The 18,101-nt window shown below is 52.8% G+C and overlaps 1 protein-coding gene across 2 annotated transcripts in view; it reads left to right on the top strand.

Moving 5' to 3' along the window:
* Window positions 1-5,874: 5,874 nt before the first annotated feature.
* The window catches only part of PSD2 (pleckstrin and Sec7 domain containing 2), an 88,965-nt gene continuing 76,738 nt past the window's right edge, over window positions 5,875-18,101 (top strand). The window contains exon 1 of one of the 2 annotated variants that reach the window (XM_063349374.1): window positions 5,875-6,004. The gene's annotated coding sequence lies outside the window, so the exon portion shown is untranslated. The remainder of the gene's footprint in view (window positions 6,005-18,101) is intronic. The other variant, XM_063349373.1, reaches the window with a different exon arrangement.

Below are 18,101 nucleotides of genomic sequence, written 5' to 3'. Positions count from 1 at the left end.
ATGCTGGGGGACGGGCAGAGAGGCAGCTCCTGCCCCGCACATCCCAGTACCAGACCTGGCCTCCATGCATCCCTGTGGCACTGCCTTCCCCGGCTGGGAACCGGCATGCGCTGGGCATGATCTTTTTGCTGGGCAGCTTTTCCTGGTGAACCCCAGGAACTGGATTTTTAGGGATGCTCAAGGGTCTCTGAAGAGCAGCAGACACAGAGGCAAGCCATGGCTGCTACTTTGGCCCAAGCTGCCTTGTGGAGTCAGGCACTGACTTCCCAGTTTGGGCTGGGGGAATGTAAGACAAACAGGTCAGGCTTCCGCGATGCGGTGCTAGCCATGGCTGCTCTGTGTTTGCTCTGGCTTAGTTTTTACTCTTGTTTTGATAATGTTTTTTTTTGCTGTAGTTTGATGGTAGGTGCATAATCATAGGTGCAACATGCATTTCCTTCTGTGGCAGATATGTGCAATAATTGCTGTAACTCTGATCTTGGATCAATTATATGTTTGCCATCTGCAGTTCTTGATGGCCTCTCTGTGTGGTGATGCTGATTGCTCTGCCCTTGTATCCTCAGGAAAAAAATAACGTGTAATTTTGGAGAGAAATAGAGCTCATGTATGAGCACATCACCAGCAATACCACCTGAATGAAACGTAGGCCTGCCTCTAGGTTGAGATCGTGTGCCACAGCAACAACCATGAGCCTGGGGTCTGCCCATCAAGGAGGTGGGTGCCGTGCTTTCAGTGGTGCCTGGGTGATCAGCTCACCTGCAGCTCAGCCCAGCCACCGAGACCCAGTGCAGACCTGGTCTTGGTCACACCAGCTTTCAAGCAGCATTACCTACAGATCCATGGTGTAAAACACCATGGAAATATGTCCCATTGCAGTTTGTAGCCATCAGTTTCTACTCACATACTCCTCTGAAGGTCACTTACTCCATCTCCACCTCTATGTGGAGGCAGCAGCTTGTCCAATCCCTGCTGAACATATCTTGGAAGACTTCGCAGCCCAGATGCAGTGGGACTGGTGAGCTTGGCTGGTCTGCCAGCAGCGCTACCTTCTGTGGTGTGTGTGGAGTCAGTGCCTGGGGCTGATCACTGAACTCCAGGGGAGGAGAGGCTGTAGCAGAAAGAAGCTTCCAGATCTGCCTTACAAAGGGTGCCTTATCCACTGAGTACTAACAGTGACATTTTGAGTAGCACCTGTCCTTGCAGCTTTGAAGTGCTCCACTCCATGGTGAACCAGAGTCAGTCTCCTCCAACCAAGAGAAGGTTCAGAGATATAAAATAAACCGCCATCTCCACTATTGGCCTTAGCTAGTATCCTCATTTTGTGGTAAGCGGCAGGGATGAGGCCCTTGCTATGCTAGGTGCTGTACAGAGGAGATGGGTCTAGGGGAATCCACACGTCTTCCCAGTGTCCAACAGGGATGTGGAAGTCTTAGAGCCGACCATCTTGGTACCATTTAAACTCTTCACAGATCAGCATTGAGGAACCAGTGCACTAGGAAAGGCAGGGGAATACTTTAACAGCTTGCTAGGGACAAACTCAACTCTGGTGTAAACAGATGCACTGTCTTTGGCTCCACTGGGCTAACTCAGAAGACCCTTGGCTGCTGCAAGGGGCAGGTGTCTTCTCCAGCTGATGACAGGTAGGATGCGTCACATCCCACACATCTACTCTTCCAGTTCACCCTTCTCCTGTAACAGCTCCATCGAGGCAGAATGTGACCCTGGGCAAAAAGCCAGATTCTACTCTCGGTGCAAACTGCTGAGGCTGGAGGACATAGCAGAGGTCAGGCTGAAATTAAAGGTACCTGAGTCCCAGCTCTCTGGGATAGACACCATTTCCAGAGCCTTTGAGTCTGGACAGAATCTGGCCTGTATATCCAAGATGTCTTACCACTGAGCTCGAACAGCATCTGTGTAAGCAAGACTGTGCCCTGTCAGGGGGCAATCTTGGGAGAAAGACTGCCCTGCTCCCAGCCTCACAGGCCACAGCTCCCCGGCAAGACAGGGAAGGGGGCTGGACGCTCAATGCTTCTACGAAACGAAGGCCATGAAAGCCAGGGTGGAGCAAAGGGGATCCAGGTAGACAGTTCTCGTGGGAGAGGTGACTGGTGGCAGAGGAGACCCCCATGGGCAGGACGGGGCTTGGCTACCTCTGCCAACAGTGGCGTGGGAGTACCAATCCCGCAGTCATCCTTCGCCTTGGTGCGAGAGGGTGCCTGACACATGCTACCGGGAGATCAGCAGTTGGCCCCGAGCATGCCCCAGATGGTTTGATGCCAGGGTGTTTGCACACAGCTCTGCCATTTAATGGGGAGAGAACGCATAGCTGATCCCAGCTGAAGCCATACACTAAGATGCTGACAGACTGTTTGTCGAGACACAAACATTGGCAAATGGCCCCGCTTGCCATATACTTAGAGCCACGGCAGGGAGGGAGGGAACCCAAGAACAGGGCTGTCTCTGGCAGCAACTGAGAGTCCTCAAAGCACAGTTCAGTGCATGTTTCTGGGAGGCGGGAAGTGACTTTCTCAGGAGACTTGAAGCACCCTTTTCCAAATGGGTGGGACGGGGATGCCCAGCTGCTTAAAATCAGGCTGGTGGTGGTGGGGATGGCTGGCTGCATTCCTCATGCAGCACGGTTGGGGGGGATGGAGGATACCACTTGCCTAGCCAGGACAGTACCTCTTTGGTCCCTCCAGCCTGACATATTCAGCAGCACTCTCCAGAGAAAGCCAGACCACCAGCATCTCGGACGTGCCAGAGCCTCCTCTCCTAGCAGGTAATGCAGCGTGCAGGGCTGCGGTGGCAGCTCTGCTCAGTGCCTTTCACTAGGGCTGTGCCTTACTCACTGACATGTGCCGTTATCTCTCCCCGCCTGGGGTCCCACGCACCAGAAAGGAGGGGATGGGAGCTGTGGAGAAGAGGTCACTGAGAACGTGAACCAGAGCTGGGCAGCGTGGAGCAGGATCCAGGGACCAGCGTTGTGGGACGGGTCTGCTCACGTCAGGGTGAGGCTGGGACCTTCCCACTCTTGTGCCGTGTATTTACGGCAGTGCTGGGAAGGGAAGAATTGCCTCCAAACAGCACTTTCTGGCCTCCAGGCCATCCCTGGGGTACCTGGGTTTGCACCCTGGGAATGCCAGGTCACATCACCTGAGTTTTCAGCCCAGAAAAGCCAGCTCTCGGGCAGTCGAGGTGGCAAGAGGTTCCTGAAGGCACTGAGCTAGAGAGCTGCTGTTCACAGTTTCCCATCAAACTAGGGAAAACAAGCATTGCTCCTATGCTGATCTAGAAGCCTTCATTTCGCCAGGAGCAGCTTTTTGTCTCTCAGAAGATCCCCCCTAGTTGGAAGAAACCTTCAAACCTAATTGTTAACCTGACTGTGCCTAAGTTCAAGATGATTCGCTTCTGCAAACAAGGCGTCCTGTGTTTCCAGGCCCTCTGCCCTGCAAAATGCTGAATACTTCCCAGGGCAATAGGGTAGGGAAGAGGGACAGCCAGAGAAAGGAAAACACGGCCCATGTGGGTGAGGGGCACAGAAGAAGAAGGGTAATGAGAAGGGGAAGGAGGTATCACCTGGGAAGAATTACAAGCAGAGTAAGGCTCTTTTATTCATCTGGCCACCACTCTGGAGCAGTCTGATGTTAAAGGAGTCCGTAGGTTTAAATTACCACCAATGACCACATCAAAAATATCAAAATCTGGGGTCTATGTTCAACAAACTAGGCAAGGACTCTGGTGGTTTGATCCTCTGCTTTGAGGGTCATCCAACTTGTACCTGCATCACCGCAAGGGTGGTAAAGATGCTGGAGAGCATCCCTTTCACCAAGCGAAGAGGACAGGGTGCCAGCAGAGCGTGGGGCTCAACCCGGCTTCGTGGCAATTGGGCTGTGCATCCCTCCGCTGGCCACCACTGCCGTACCGCCCCGCTCCATCCCACATCAGGCAGTTGACACGAGTAGCTCAGAGCTAGCAACCAAACCAGGCTGTGGCACCCACCAGCACCCCAGCCTGCAGCACCATCGAGGACTGCTCAGGGCACCCACTTGGGGCTGCAAAGGCCTGGGAGAGCACAATTAACTGCCTTGCTCGAAACAGCCGTCCCCTAATATGCTCTATCACTGCAGCCCAGGCCTTTAAACTCTAAATTTCGATGTCTGCAACTGCACGGGAGGATCAGCGAAGCGATGTCAAAGGATGTGGGGACAGGGCTGTCCATCTGTCATGTTCTGTGCTTCTTTCTGTTCTCTCCTGGGGCCTCCTCGGTGCTGCCAACTTCACAATATTTGATTTTTTTTTTTTTCCTTTAAATTTTAAATCACTTTGTAGAAATGTTGGTCACCTAAAAAGCAAAGAAAACTTTTAGCTTGTGCGCGTTACCGTGAAAAGCATGAAAAGGACTTGCACAGAGGTGGAAAAATTCCTACCGTGGTGCTGAGGGGCAGGTACTCAGCCTGCAAAATGTCAGAGCGTGTGTCAGACGGGGACATCTCATTGCCCCGTCCGGTTTCTGGGACAGCCGTCCAGCTAACTTGCGCTGGGGAAAGTCCTGGAAGCTGGGTCCTGCATCACCTCCAGCCACCTTTCTCACCATCCCCTGCACTGGGTTTCCCATCCCCCCATGAATTCCTTGCCCGCATCAAAAGAGGGGAGACGAAAGAGGCCAAGTGACTCTTTCTCAACCCAATGCTAATGCCCCAGGCGGCGACCCAGGCAGCAGCTCAGTCGCCGCAGTGCGCAGCTCTCAGCGCGCTCATCCTTGCCCTCAGTGTCCCCCTGCCCTCCCCTCTGCCAGGCCGCCCCCTCAGCCTCCACCCTGCGGCTTGTGCATGCCAGCTGCTTGCCCCCAACGACCCAAGTGAGCCCCCCCGCCGCCCCCGGCCCCAGGAGGGGGAATGGGCTGCCGACGGAAACGTCTCGCTTCAGTGTGATCTTCCTGACGTGAAACCCTCCAGAGACCTCTCTCCAGATTAATCTCATACTGCTGATGCTGAGCTTTTTCTCCTGGTCTTGACCCCTTTCTCCCCACTTTGGAGGTTTCCCTGTGAGGTGGGAGGGTGTCTCTCATGGGGCCTTGCTGCAGCCTTTTGCGTGATCTCCCGCATCGGCCTTCCCTCATCCAGAGGTTCCCCGGTGGCTGCATCCCCTCCTGCTGATGTGCCGGGCTCAGCGGCTGGCACCGCAGCCTCCCGGGGGATCCCGTTTCTTAGCAACGCTCCAGCCCAGAAGGTAGATGCTGAGCACACGTCTGGTCCATCGGTCCATGGAGGCTCCGTGCACAGGGCAGAGGGCAGCTGCTGCCTGGAGGGGAGGGGCCTGCATCTGCTCCCGCACCCCACCTCCTCTCTCCCCTGTCCCTGGGAAGTGGGTGAGGGGCACAGGAGGTTGAGCACCAGCACTGGGGCCCCACAGCCCAGCGCCCCAGCTGGCTGCAGAGCCCTCCCTGCACCAGCGACCTGCAAAAAATCCCACCGCCCTGCCTTGCCCCCTGCCACCGCTCCTCCACCGCCGCCTTGAGGAGATGGTCAGGCTGCCCCTGCCCCGGGAGACCCCCAAGGTGGGGACCAGCAGCCTTGGGGGTTGGAGGGGTGTCCCCGTGGGTGTTCCCTAGCGTGGCAGGGTGGCGAGAGGCGGGTGGCGGGGGGGGGAGGTGGAAACCGGGGGCTCCTTCCCATCACCCACCCCCCCTCCTCCTGGTGAGAGGAGCCAGGAGCCGGTTCCTTTGAGGGGGGTCCCCTCGCAGGGTCCTACCCAGCGCCCCCCTCCCCAGCGCTGCGGAGCCGGCTGCGGCGCGGGGTCCGGCCGCCAGGGGGCGCCAAAGGGCGCGGCGGCGGCGGCCGCCGCCGCCGCCGCGCCCTTTGGCGCCCCCTGGCGGCCGGACCCCGCGCCGCAGTCGGGATCGCTCGCGATCCCCATCCCGGTTCTCCCGGTGGATGCACCCAGCGGAGCGGCTTTCCCATGGCCGGGAACCGGCAGCCGGCACGGCAGAGACACGGAAGCGGAGGTACCGGGCGGGAGGGGGGGAGCGGGCACGGCCCCTCGGAGGGGAGCCCCCCCTTTCCCCCGGGACTGTGTTTTCAGCCGTGCCGGAGGGGTGGGGATGCTCCTAGGGCTGCGCCGGAGGGATTGGGATGTCTCAGGGCTGTGCCACCCCTTGTTTGAGCGGGAGGGTGCAGGGTGGGCTGTTTATATGGGTTATACGCTCCTTTTCCGGGTTAAATGCCGGTGGCCCGTCCAGCTGGTCATAGCCAGCAGCTGGAATCACCGAGTGACGCGGCGCGGTGTAGGAATCATCACGAGATTCCGGTTCATCCCACCTTTTGCCCCACAGCCCTTTATTAAAAACAGGCATAACCAGGTCATACAAGTCCAAAGAGTTGGCAAGATACAAACTCTGTTAAGAACTTAATTTAGAATTAATGATTTGTAATCAGAGATCTTAATTCGGACGGCACACTCTGTGTCAAGTCCGATTAAATACCCACATGCAATTATTAGTACAAGTACATAGAAATACCGCTTTAGATGTTCCGGCCCCTCAAACAGTCCTCATCCCCCTTTCCGTAGGACGTTTAGGGTGTTGCATGCACACCTCTCTGTAAGCCCAGCAGTGCCCCAAGCCGGTGCGACCACCCCCGGGAATACCATCCTCTTACAAGTGGTGTTGCGTGAAGTGACGCGCTGCGTTAGAAGGAGGCTGTCCTTCCCTGAGAGCCTCCGGGAAGGAATACTGGGGGATTAAGTTTGTGCTCAAGTGGTGTCATGCTATCTCAAAGGGCCACAATGCTTCTCAGGCTGTTCGGGGAAGGACATGGTGTATGAGTTTTGGAGCATTTGAGGCCTGGCAGAGGGTTTGCTGCAAGGATTTTCCTGCTCTCATGTTCCTGGCCAGCTGCTTTCCTTCTCCAGTGCCTCTCTAGCTTTCCTCTTTATAATGGAGCAGGCTCAACTGGGTATCAGAAACATCCTCTCAGCCACCATCCAGTAGCGTGTAAGGCATGAGCAAGAGAAGCAGCATCCCTGACAGGCTCCGAACAGCGGTCCTGTGCTCAGACATGGGCGAGAAGCACTGGGCTTGCCCAGTACAGCAGCAAGGCTGAAAAGCAGGACTAAAAAGGTGTGACATGGCCAGCCCCGTTCAAGCCGACTTGCAGGTCACCTTGGTCTGATGGACAAGAATTGCACCGTGAAGGTTCCAGGCCTTTCTTGGCAAGCAAAGTTAGTTGCCTCTTGGCAGAGCTGCCGGCATAGGATGCTGTTTCTGTGGGATGGGAAGCGCTTGCTATGAGGAGCAGTCTTTTAGTGCTGCTATTCTAAGACTAAGTAGAGGCTAGTCTTCCACCTCAAGTTCATTGTCAGTCCCTCTGGGGGACTTGTAGGAGGAAAGCAGACCTTACTTGTTGATTAGAGTTGAGTGCATCTGCTTTCACCTCTTTGTTGACCTGCTTTGGGAGAGAGAGAGTGCAGGTTTAACGGTATCATAATATTTGATAAATTAGGTTGCTTTTCTGAAATATCTTTTTTTTTTTAAATTAAAATGAAGGAAAATGTTTATCACACATTCAGAACTAAGTTCTTGTTCGTGAATTTCAGATGATTCCTTAGTTAGAGATGCCTTTGCATAGGATGAAAGACACTCTGGAGTAAAAAAATCATTGTCCCAAAGTGAGTCATTCTGTTTCTTTCTGCCTGGCAAAAATTGGCACCAGTATGGCAGGAAAAGGGCAGAAATGATTTCTAGGTTAAGTGTGAGGGACGTGGTGGTTGTGGGGTTGTTGCCTGGACTGGCAGAGGTGGTGTGTGATGGCATGGTCTTGAATAGCCAGCTTGTGCACCTACAGTCAGCTTGTGCAGCTCAGAGCTGGCTTCAGCCTGCACCCTGCTGTTGGAAAACTGAATTTCACTGTTGTGAGGTCAAAGGCATTCTCCCATCACCACTGCTGGCACCACGAACAGGACTCAGGCAGCCCTGGGCTGGAGATGGTGGTCTCTTCTGTCCTAGTGTTTCCTGTCACCCCTGGGTTTTCCCTGTCCAGCAGCATCACTCACCATCCTGGACTGCTGTCCCTGGGGAAGGACCATGACATCTGCTCCGGCACGGGGCAGGGGCAGGCCACCTTCCTGCTTTGCTGCTGCCTGACTCTGCCCTGCCTGATCCACTCCTCCTGCCTCGAATGCCTTGTCCTTTCTTGAAGACAAGTGCTAGCAAGCAGCCATTGCAAACACTAGCCCTAAGCAAAGACTAGAGGAACCTTTGTCCACCTCTCAGCTTTGTCCTAGGCTGGTGTGCAAACTCCCCTAGCCCAGAACGAGTGGCTGAGGAGCTGAATTCAACACAAGGCAGTTAAAAGGCCATTGTGGGTGACTGATGGTTTTGCGGTTAAAAGGAAGCTGACGTGGGGACACTTGCAAAATGTTCTCCATGGCTTTTCTCAGGGTGGGCTCAGCTGTCAGGTTAGACCAGGAACACTCACCTCAGCGTAGGGTCTGCTGAGCGGGCTGCTGTGGGTCACAGCTGCCCCAGACCCCTTTCTGCAAGCCTGAGTTTAAGAAAACAAACCACACGCAGCAGGGAGACCTTTCTCTGGAGGGGCTTAAAACTTTCTGCAAAGGGACCTGGGACCTGGATGGTTTCCTACTGCCTCCTTTGACAGCAGCAGCAACAAGGAACAGGATTTTGAACAGTGTCCTGAGACCTGGTGCTCCGGGTTTCCGTTCCAGCACAGGGTCCTAAGCCAAGAAAACTGCCTGTCCTGCCAAGGCCGGGTAGGGAACTCAGCCCTGGAGCAGCCAGTCAGCTGCGTGGCGTTAACTCCTTTCTACGAACAGCAGTGAGGCTCCTTTGATGAGCATGCTATCTGTGGCATTCACTTCCTTGTTTCTTTTTGAAAGACCCATCATGCCCGGCTTAGCTGCAGCCTGCTGCCTGGACGGTGGGTTGCAGAGCTGTAGAAGATGCTAATACAAGCTCAAGTGATGATCCTTAATCGCTTCTTTATCATGTCCTCTCTGAGCAGCGCTCTGCTAGTGGGCTGAAAACCTGGCTGGGGGAAAGGTTCTGAGGTGCAACGAGTTGGGCAGAGGTAGGTGGGCTCGAGCCAGGGGACGGCCTCGGCAGCAGGGAGCCTTGAAGCAGTTTACAGGCATTAAACTTGTTCTGGCACTTCAGCGGTCAGGCACATGGGGAATCTCCGTACGTTTTCTCTCTTGGTGATGATTTCTTGATGGTTTAGCAGATCAGGTAGAAGGGATCAGCTGTTAGGTTTGGGCATGCATATCCCACAGGTTCCTGGGGGCACGATGTTGCTTCAGGTAGCCTGACTGTCAGCAGCAAGTCTAGCAGTCGTCTCAGAGAGACCTTCTCTTTGAGAGCCGCTCTGCTTTGACTGGAAACCGCTCGTCCCAGCTGCTTGCCTGAACATGCTACACGTCTGCGCTTTAGCTGCCTCCCGTCAGGTTAGACGTGTGTGTGGACAAGCTGCCTCCTCTCTATTTGCTCATCCTGCTGTGGTGACCAGATGTCCTACTCTTTAGCGATGTTGTCCTACTTTCAAGTAGGTTAATCTATTTTTGCCTGGCCCAGAGTGTTGCACTGTCCTTTGTTGTGACTTTGCCTTTCTACGCGTCCTGCACCTGGCTTTCCCCTGGCAGAGATAGAAGATCTGCAGGTCGTGGTCCCAAGCAGTGCAAGCCATTTTCCTTTGCTCTGTTTCCTGGCGGAAGCACTTGAGATCTTGTATAGCAATCAACCTTGTAGACAGGGGCCCCAGTGCATGGTTTTGAGCCTGCCTCCTTAAAGATGATGAGATGCTGAAGGTCCTCAGAGGGAAGGGTCAGGCTTCCAGCTTGCTTTAAGGGTCTGGATGTCCTTGTGCTGGCTGGCAGTCACGTGGAAGTGGTTGTTCTGGTTTGCATGTCTAGTCTTCAAGTGCCAGCAGTCCCGGGATCTGGAAGAGATGCCTGAGCAGAGAAGAAAAAAAGGACTTTCAGAGCTGAGAGTGAGCTGGGGATGGGGCTGGAGCCTTGTCCTGTGACTGAAAACAAAAGGCAGGTTGAAGCCTTGGTGCTGCAGGGAACCAGCTTCCAACTCGAATTCCAACTCAAGCCTTCCTCTGAAAATACCTTGTCTTTGGCTTGCCAGCCCCTGCTAACACTGACACTGGCTCTTCCTAACCACTCGTTCGTTTAACCCTTTGACTTTAGTTTGAGAACAGTAGCTTCATGTTCAAGCTAGCCGTGACATGCTGAGGTCTGTGCTCCTGAGTGGTCTCTGAATTACCCAAGGTGGACTCAAAGTGCAAGGCTGCGGTCGTGGAGGAAAGCAAGGGAGAGGGACTCCCCTGCCAGGTAGCCCGTGCTGCAGCAGGGCTGGGAGGGAGCACGCAGGGTGGAAGCTGAAGGCCGATGAGCTTTGGGCCAGTGCTGCAGTTTATTTATGGCCTGCTTAGCAGTCTCAGGCAGGCAGTGTGGGTTAAGGCATCTCCTGTCCTGGATTGACAGTACAGATCCAATTAGACGTGAAAGCCTCTAATTATTTGTCCCGAATTGCTCCGGTGGTAACCAAGGCTCTGCTATCTCCTCCTTTTGTCTGTGTCCCAGCTGGAAATGCCCCAGTGTCCCTGCATCTAGAGCAGCAAGTGGGATGTGTGAGCAGAGTCAGCACAACCTAATCAAAGGAGACAGACCCTGTGAGTTAATGAGGGGATGGACCTGCTTCGTTAACTTTGGGGAGTTCTCTAAGCCCCGTCCTGAGAGACAAAGGACTGAGATTACGTGTGGCTTAGATAAGGCTCACCGATGAATTGCTGTAGTGCGGGAGCTGGGTGGAGGGGCTGCAGACCATGGGGAGGGAGGGGGGCGGCTGTCAGAAAGGATTTGAAAGCAGAAGGTCCCTCATATCTGTGCAAGGCAGGCACGTCCCTCGCTGAGTGCAATGTCTCTGCCCAGAGCAGGTCACTGGTTCCCATGTTTCATTCCTCCCTTTGAAGCCGTGCTGCCAGGAGCGTGCTCAGGGGTCAGAGATAGCAAGCGCTCCCCTTGCCCTGCCTGTTCTCTGCTGCCCTTGCTACTGCTGGCTCTCCAGAAGGACACCGTATCTGTGTGAATGGCGTGTTCTCCTCCAGCCCCCAGCCCTTCTTGCTGCTCATCTGTGCCTGGTTCACCAATGATCCAGGGCAGCAGGAGCAGTTGGCGCTGGCAGACTGCAGTGCATCAAACTGATGGAGGGGACCGTGCCGGGGAAATGACCCAAGCTCCCTGGGAGAGAAGCTGGATCTCGATAGCTTGGCCAACCCAACAGCACTGTTGCAGGGTGGCAGCTGAGAGGGAAGTCATGGGCACGAGGTGGGGTTACACAAGCAAGGCTCAAAGACTTCTTGCTTCCCAGACATGCGTACTAAGTTACGGCTGTGGATTTTCAACTGCAAAATTATTTTAAGGTGAAAAAAGCTTTGCAGGGCACTTATCGCATCCTCACGCTCATTCTGGATGCTCATTGTGCAAAAGAGGAGCCTCAGCCTCTGTAACAGAACATGTGTCATTTATGTTCTTAGTAACCTTAACTCTGACCTAAAATGACAGTGAATAGCTCTCAGATGAGACAGGGTAGCCAGCCTTGGGTTTAAGGCAAAATTTTACACAAATAATATTCATCTCCTGTATGAGGGGTCAGCTGAGTGCTTCCACCACTGCTTCCAGGTCACCGGGTCCCCCCCAAAAATGCGGTTTCCACCATCATCTTGAGATGCTGCCTGAAATCTCACCACGTGCGCCTTTTCTGTTTGCATGGACAGATGAGGCCAGTCCTGAAACGGACCCTGCTAGTGACGTGACTCTGCCCCTGAGCCTGAGACGAAGGCGCAGGGGGAGAATCAGCAAGGGTGCCCACCCTGGGGGAAGCGGGGACGGTTCGCAGGCATCGCTGGTGGGACCCAGGTTGCTGGAGGGCGGAATGCGTCTCTCCGACCTCCAGCTGAGGGACGTTCCAACGGGACCTGTCTATGCCAGGGCCAGTGCCCATCCAGGAGGGCTAGGAAGGAGCTGACACATCCTTCAAGCCTCTCGGTGTCCTGCAGGCCAGAGGCGCGTCTGCCAAGTTCAAAGCAGAGAGCTTCCTCCGTACAAATGGGGACGAGGCGGGGGGGGGGGCAGGCTGTTAACGTACAAAAACTGTTTCTTTCCTGCCCGCTTGGAAAGTGGAGCTATTGAATTTTAAGCAGCAAAGACAAAACTCTGCTGAAGAGGCCTCTTCTGTGCTTGCTTGGTGAAATCACCGATCGCAGTGGTGGAGGGGTCCAGGAAGATGCCAGGCATGGCCTTATTAATGACTCTGTTGTTGTCTGCTCTAGTTTGTTGGTCTTTGCTCCGAGAGACAGTTTGCCAAAGCAGCAACTATTTTCCCCAGAGAGCTGTCCCCATGGTGGGGGCTGTTCCTCTGCGTGGCTGGGCTTCACAATGCCAGCTCTCGGACCACCCCGTGGAGTGGCGCTAGCCTAAGGGGCTGACCTGCAGTGCTCCGGGGACCTCCTTTATGGCCCCAAAAGCCTGAACTCGCAGGTGGAGGCGGGCACAGGTGAGAGGAGACAGAGGCTCTATGTTCTACCAAGAGCTTTTCCCCTCTGGCTTTTAAGAGTGCCCAGCCTCGCAGATCGGTACCCCGAGGAGGGGCACCCACTTCTCCTGCTGGGGTCTCTGCTGTCTCCAACAGCACCGGTTTGGCTGGGCTGGGGACACAGCAGCTTGACTCATGTGTTTCATCCAGTACTTTGACCCCCCAGCAAAGCAGCCGTGCAGCTGCTCTGCCCTGCACACCTCCAGTTTCCCACCCCAAGCTCAGAGCGTCAGACCCTCTTGCCTGCGTTTTTCTCCTTGAACCACTTAGTTTTAAAATAGAGCAATTATCTTCCTTCAGAAAGGAGCTTATTCGCTCCAATCTAGGGCAGTTTGACAGCACAGCAGCCTGCGCAGCTCTCTTTGGGAGTGTGGTGGTGTTCCCAGCATGGGTGCCTGGCATGGCTGCATTCAGCGACAAGGAGGGGTGGCATCTGTGGCTTAGTAGGAGGGTTGGGTCAGTGGCCCAGGGTCTGAGAAGGGGCATTGCTGGGGCTGAGCGGTGCGAGTCATTGGTCCCGGTCTTTTCTTTGTAAACACACATGTGTCAGAGGGGTGCAGGCTTGGCTTCTTGGCAGCAAGGCCAAGACATGAATGGTCCCAGGGCTATAACCTGCCAGGGTTCACAGCCCTGTCGCCGTGGACAAGCCCTGAGGGATCTCCGGATGGGGAAGTTTACCGTCTCCCTGTGTCTATGTGGTAAGAAAACACAGATACTCAGACTTTCACCTATGTCTATATCAACAAGTGATACATCTGCAGGGCTGGCAGGAGCCTTGAGAGGTGTCCTCGTCCATGCTCGTGCCTGAAGATTGGACCAGCTCTTACTTAGGTCCTTGCCAACAGAAGCTCGTCCAACTTGGTCCTAGAATCCCTGCCCATAGCCCCTGTCTCTTTTACAAAATGGAGAACTGACTGTGATTTGGGATATGTAATTGCTTCTGCGATTAAATGCTCGATATCGAAGAGGTCCTTTGCAGAAGCTTGTTGTAGTTATGAGTTTGGTGATGAGGCAGGCTCTGCCAGCATCAGCTGCTGCGCCAGCAGTGGTGGGACGGGTTTACATTCCCGCATTATGTAGATCACCTAATCTCCTCTATCTTGGGATCCTTCTGCTGTCTCACAACTCCACACCCAGCTGTTGTTTAATTAAAAAACAAACAGATAGGTATTTACAAGGAAAATGAAGCTCTTTTATTCTTTACGCATCCTTGATGCTCTCCTGGCATCTTGTCTGGGGACAACAGCTGTAAGCCTTGAATTTGAATTTTTGTCTTGCAAAGCTGATTGTTTTGATTGGGAACAAAGCCATGGAACAGCGAATGTCCCATGCCAAGCAGACTGGCCATGGTCTTAGAGAGGAACAATGCCTTCTTTCCCCTCTGCCACTGCCTGATGGGCTGTGAGGCTCAGGTGATGTGGCTGCAGTTCACATTCAGTTTCATCTTCTGAGTGACTGCATACAGCTTTGTGTACCTGTGCTAAGCCAACCTTGACACCAACCATAACCCATGTTGTGCTGTGAAATATGGTCAGGAGAAGCAAAGAAAGATCTATATGTAGTGCATCCAAGGTCACATGGAAATGCGACATTAGCTACTGATGATTTCTAGTGTAGGAGAGAAGAAGAGCAAGCTGACTAGAAGCTGCAGCCTAGGAGTATAAGGTACACTCTTATAACAAAGGGCATTTGACTATGGACACAAGACCAGACTACTTGCCTTTTGGCTGAGCTTTGTGTCCTTTTAGAAAAACTGGAGCTGCAACTTGCATTCTAGAAGTTGGCGACCTACAGAGGAATCCCAGATGAACTCTGAGGTACCACTCAGTACGTCCATTTGAGCTTGACAAACCTTGAGATGCCAAAGCATGGGAGGAGACTGCAAGGATCTCCATATTCCCTGAATCAACAGAGCTTCTCCATCCGGTGGCTTTGGATGAAGCATGAAAGAGAAAAAAATAAAAGGCAAATTTTCAAAGGTTGAAGGAGTTGAATCTCCTCCATTAAAGCATTGTAAAGCACTGCAATCATCAAGCCCACCCAGCAAGTGCCTGTCTTAAGCCAAGCTCGGGAGCTCTTCTGGGTGGGGACCCAAGATTCCCTGATACACAAGGCCCAAGCTTCCATAGACACCCTCTCAGTGGGTCAGCTGTAGGAGGGTTTAAGGCATGGCCCAGCTGAGGAAGAGTTTCCCCCAAGGGACCGACAAACCAGGATGGGACTTGGCTGCTTTAGGCTTCCCCTGCAGGAGTGCCCAGCTTCCCCCCCCAGATCACAGACCCCTCAGATGCTCTCAGGGTTCAACCCACCACCTTTGTATACTGAATTACTCCCATGCTATAGAGCAAATGCAGTGGTACAGAACCAGTCAGGGCTTGGCTAGTGCCTGGAGGCAGATGAGTGTCAGTCTTTTACTTGACGTCTGCCATCTATGGCATCTTTGACCCAGGCAGAGAATTGTTCACGGATTAAGATCCACTGCGCTCCTACACTGGGTAAACTCCATGATATGGTGTATTTTTCGTACTGGAAAGAGAGATTTGCACGGAAGAAGTGAGCTGGTGAAGGACGTCAGAACTGTGGGGAGGGAGAGGAGAACTCCTCAGGAAAGCTGTAAAGCTGCCATTTTAATTTGCTGTATTGTACCTTGAGAACGTCATCATTGGTGGAGCTACCACCCCAGCTGTTGATCTAGTGGGAGCTGTGGAGATTTGCAAGCAGAAGAGCTTTAAACAAGGGACAATGCGGATTGAACCTGACATCCCATCAGATTCTCCTTCTGTTGGTCCCTGATCTACCAGTAGGCATGTCTTCCATTTTGCGTATGACATGACCTATTGTATAAATATTTAGTCACCCTGTTGGGAACATTAATTATAAATGGAGACGAAGCTTTTGAAAGCTGCCTGTAGGTCTGGGCACCCAATTTCCATTAATTTTAATGAGAACCAGACATCCAAATCCCATTCGGTGGTTTTGAGCATCTCAGGCAGGAAGCTTCACCTGACACACCCCCCCCCTCCTCCTCCCCGCTCTGCAATTTAAGAGTGAGATTTGCAAATACCTTACAAATCCTGCGGATTCCTGAGTCGCCCTTGTGCTGTGCCATTGTTCTCTGCTGCGGATGGTTGGCTGGTAGCTTCAGAAGTATTTATAATAAGTTCATTTAATCCATCCTGTTCTTACCCTCTGCACCCCCTCTGCTCCCCTCCCCCCAGCACTTTGAAACAGTGATGCCTGACTGAACCCCCAGCCCGCGTGGTTTTTGACAGAGAAGCTTTGATGCTTGAAAATGACAGCTGCGCCGAGCAGGTCTGAAATGAATGATTGAATTATCTGACTGATTAAAAATGTGCTGTGGCTTGGAAGATCTGACGGCAAGTATTCACTTAGGCAACGGACATGAAAGAGAGCGCGTGTGCACATAGGGTGTGTGTTTGTGTGCGCATTGAAAAAAACAGCTGGTGAAATGCGACAAACACCCAGAGCCGCTTGCAGCGGCAGCTTCTTAAGCTCAGCATCCTTTCGAAAGCTCCAAATCTTCTCCACGATACTCAGCAAAAGCTAAAACTCAGCGTGGTTGTGCAGATAATGATTATTTAGACAGACGTCAGCAGTGGTTTAGGAAATGGAAATTGAGTTAATAGGTACTGCGGGCTGGGGAACTACTTAACTGCATCTCAGTCCCAATACCGACTTGTGGCTGAGGAATGACAAACTCTCCCGTTGCAAACACGGTTCCCATCCTCTGTGCTACAGACACGTGCTCATGGTATGGCCTGGCCCCAGGGACGCCAGGTCTATGCGAACCTTCCCTGTGATCAAGATTTTTGAAAAACTTGAGCCCCAGTGAGGTTATCTATAAGTGGCTGGAAGGATGGAGAAAGGAAGCTTGATTATGGCTGTGCCCTTGGTGGTACCATCAGCGATGGCAACAGCAGATGTGTTAATGCATGAGGGACAGGAACAGCCTTTCCAGACCTATCTCAGCCTCCTTCACAGTCCCTGTCTAGTGAATTGTCCCTTCCCAATGCCTCACAGAAATTCCGCTCTGCTAGAATGTAAGCAAAATAGCTGGAAGTGGAATGAAAAAAAAAAACATATTTCTTTGCAAATGAAACGTATTTTTTCAGCTCAACCATTTCACAGCTTCCCCCAGGAGTTTCACACAGGGAAAAAATCAGGTCATAAAGGTTACAACTGCAGTTCTTCATTGTGAATGGTCTTGTTCTGACAGTTTACTGAAATTGATTTTTTCCTAAATTGTTTAACTGTTCTTCATCTCCCTACTTGCAGAAGATCACTATCTTCCCCTGACTACTAGCTCAAAAGAGATGAAACGTTGGGCTATAACTAATTGCTTTATCAGAAATAGTTTTAGTTTAGTCTCTCAGTCCAGCCACTGAATAATCTGTTCTTTGTCCCTTCGAGTGCCAATGGCTTCGGCCAGGCAGTTTCATGCTCCCTGTCCCAGTTCCAGTAGTCGTTTCACCAAGATTAAATGCTACAGCTACAGTAGTCCTAAGGGCACACATAGCTAATGGTAATTCAGTGGCATCTGTGTTGTTTCCCCATCAGCATCCCAAAATATCCCTCTTATTGAATCCACGTTAGCAACCCAGAAAGACTCAGAGCAGAGAAGATGCTGAGATCCTCCGTGCAAAGGTTCATGTAGCTGCAAGCCTCATCATTGCTAATTGTCCCACTGCAGCCCAACACCGTCCCGGACATGGGAGCCCCACGCCCTCTGGGCTTCTGTTCCCCATATCTTCCAGCCAGACCCTATCTCTTGAGCTTAAATGAAACATCAGATCATTTAAATGTCCTTTTCCATGATCTAAAAACTTGCATTTATAGACAATATAATGTAAATCAGGTTTATCATTCCAAAATTTTTTAATCCTCCTTCCCCTGTCCCAAGTCTTTGAAAATCAGAGCCAGAGCACCTGGCTGTGGCCCCTACGTTGCATCCAGACTGACAATCTCCATGTGCCTTAAAGGTGAGGGTAGATGACTGGCCAACATCCACGGCTAGAGAGACAATGCTTCCCTGGTACGCAGACAGTCCATCTGACTTTAGCCAGATTCTTCTGCCATCCTTGGTCACTATACCTGATCCTGCAGGCTGAACAACCCCTGACCTGGAAGATCCAGGGCCAGGACTTTCTTCCCACTGGTGGAACATCTCCTTCCCTGTCTTGGGTTGTCTCGGGTAACAGCAAATTCCCCCTCCTCTGTTCACTGACCCTTCGTGTCAGAGAACCTGCCCACAGGCAGCAAAGTTACTCCTCATGACCTCCACCCAAGTTGAAGCTGCGTTGAAACCCCAAACAAGTATAAACTCTGAGCAAAACCCTGTTCAATATCCACTGCCATGCTGCATCCAGGGCTGTCAGCTCAGCACGTGAGACATCCCAGAAGGAGAGAGAGCCCCGGCAGGCTGAGGTGGAATCACTGCAGTTTTGCGAGAGAAAACCTTCCAGAGATGCCA

The sequence above is a fragment of the Chroicocephalus ridibundus genome, chromosome 11, assembly GCF_963924245.1.
Source record: "Chroicocephalus ridibundus chromosome 11, bChrRid1.1, whole genome shotgun sequence".
Lineage (NCBI taxonomy): Eukaryota > Metazoa > Chordata > Aves > Charadriiformes > Laridae > Chroicocephalus > Chroicocephalus ridibundus.
The sequence above is the reverse complement of the archived record's forward strand: the minus strand, read 5'-3'. Positions and strand labels throughout refer to the sequence as shown.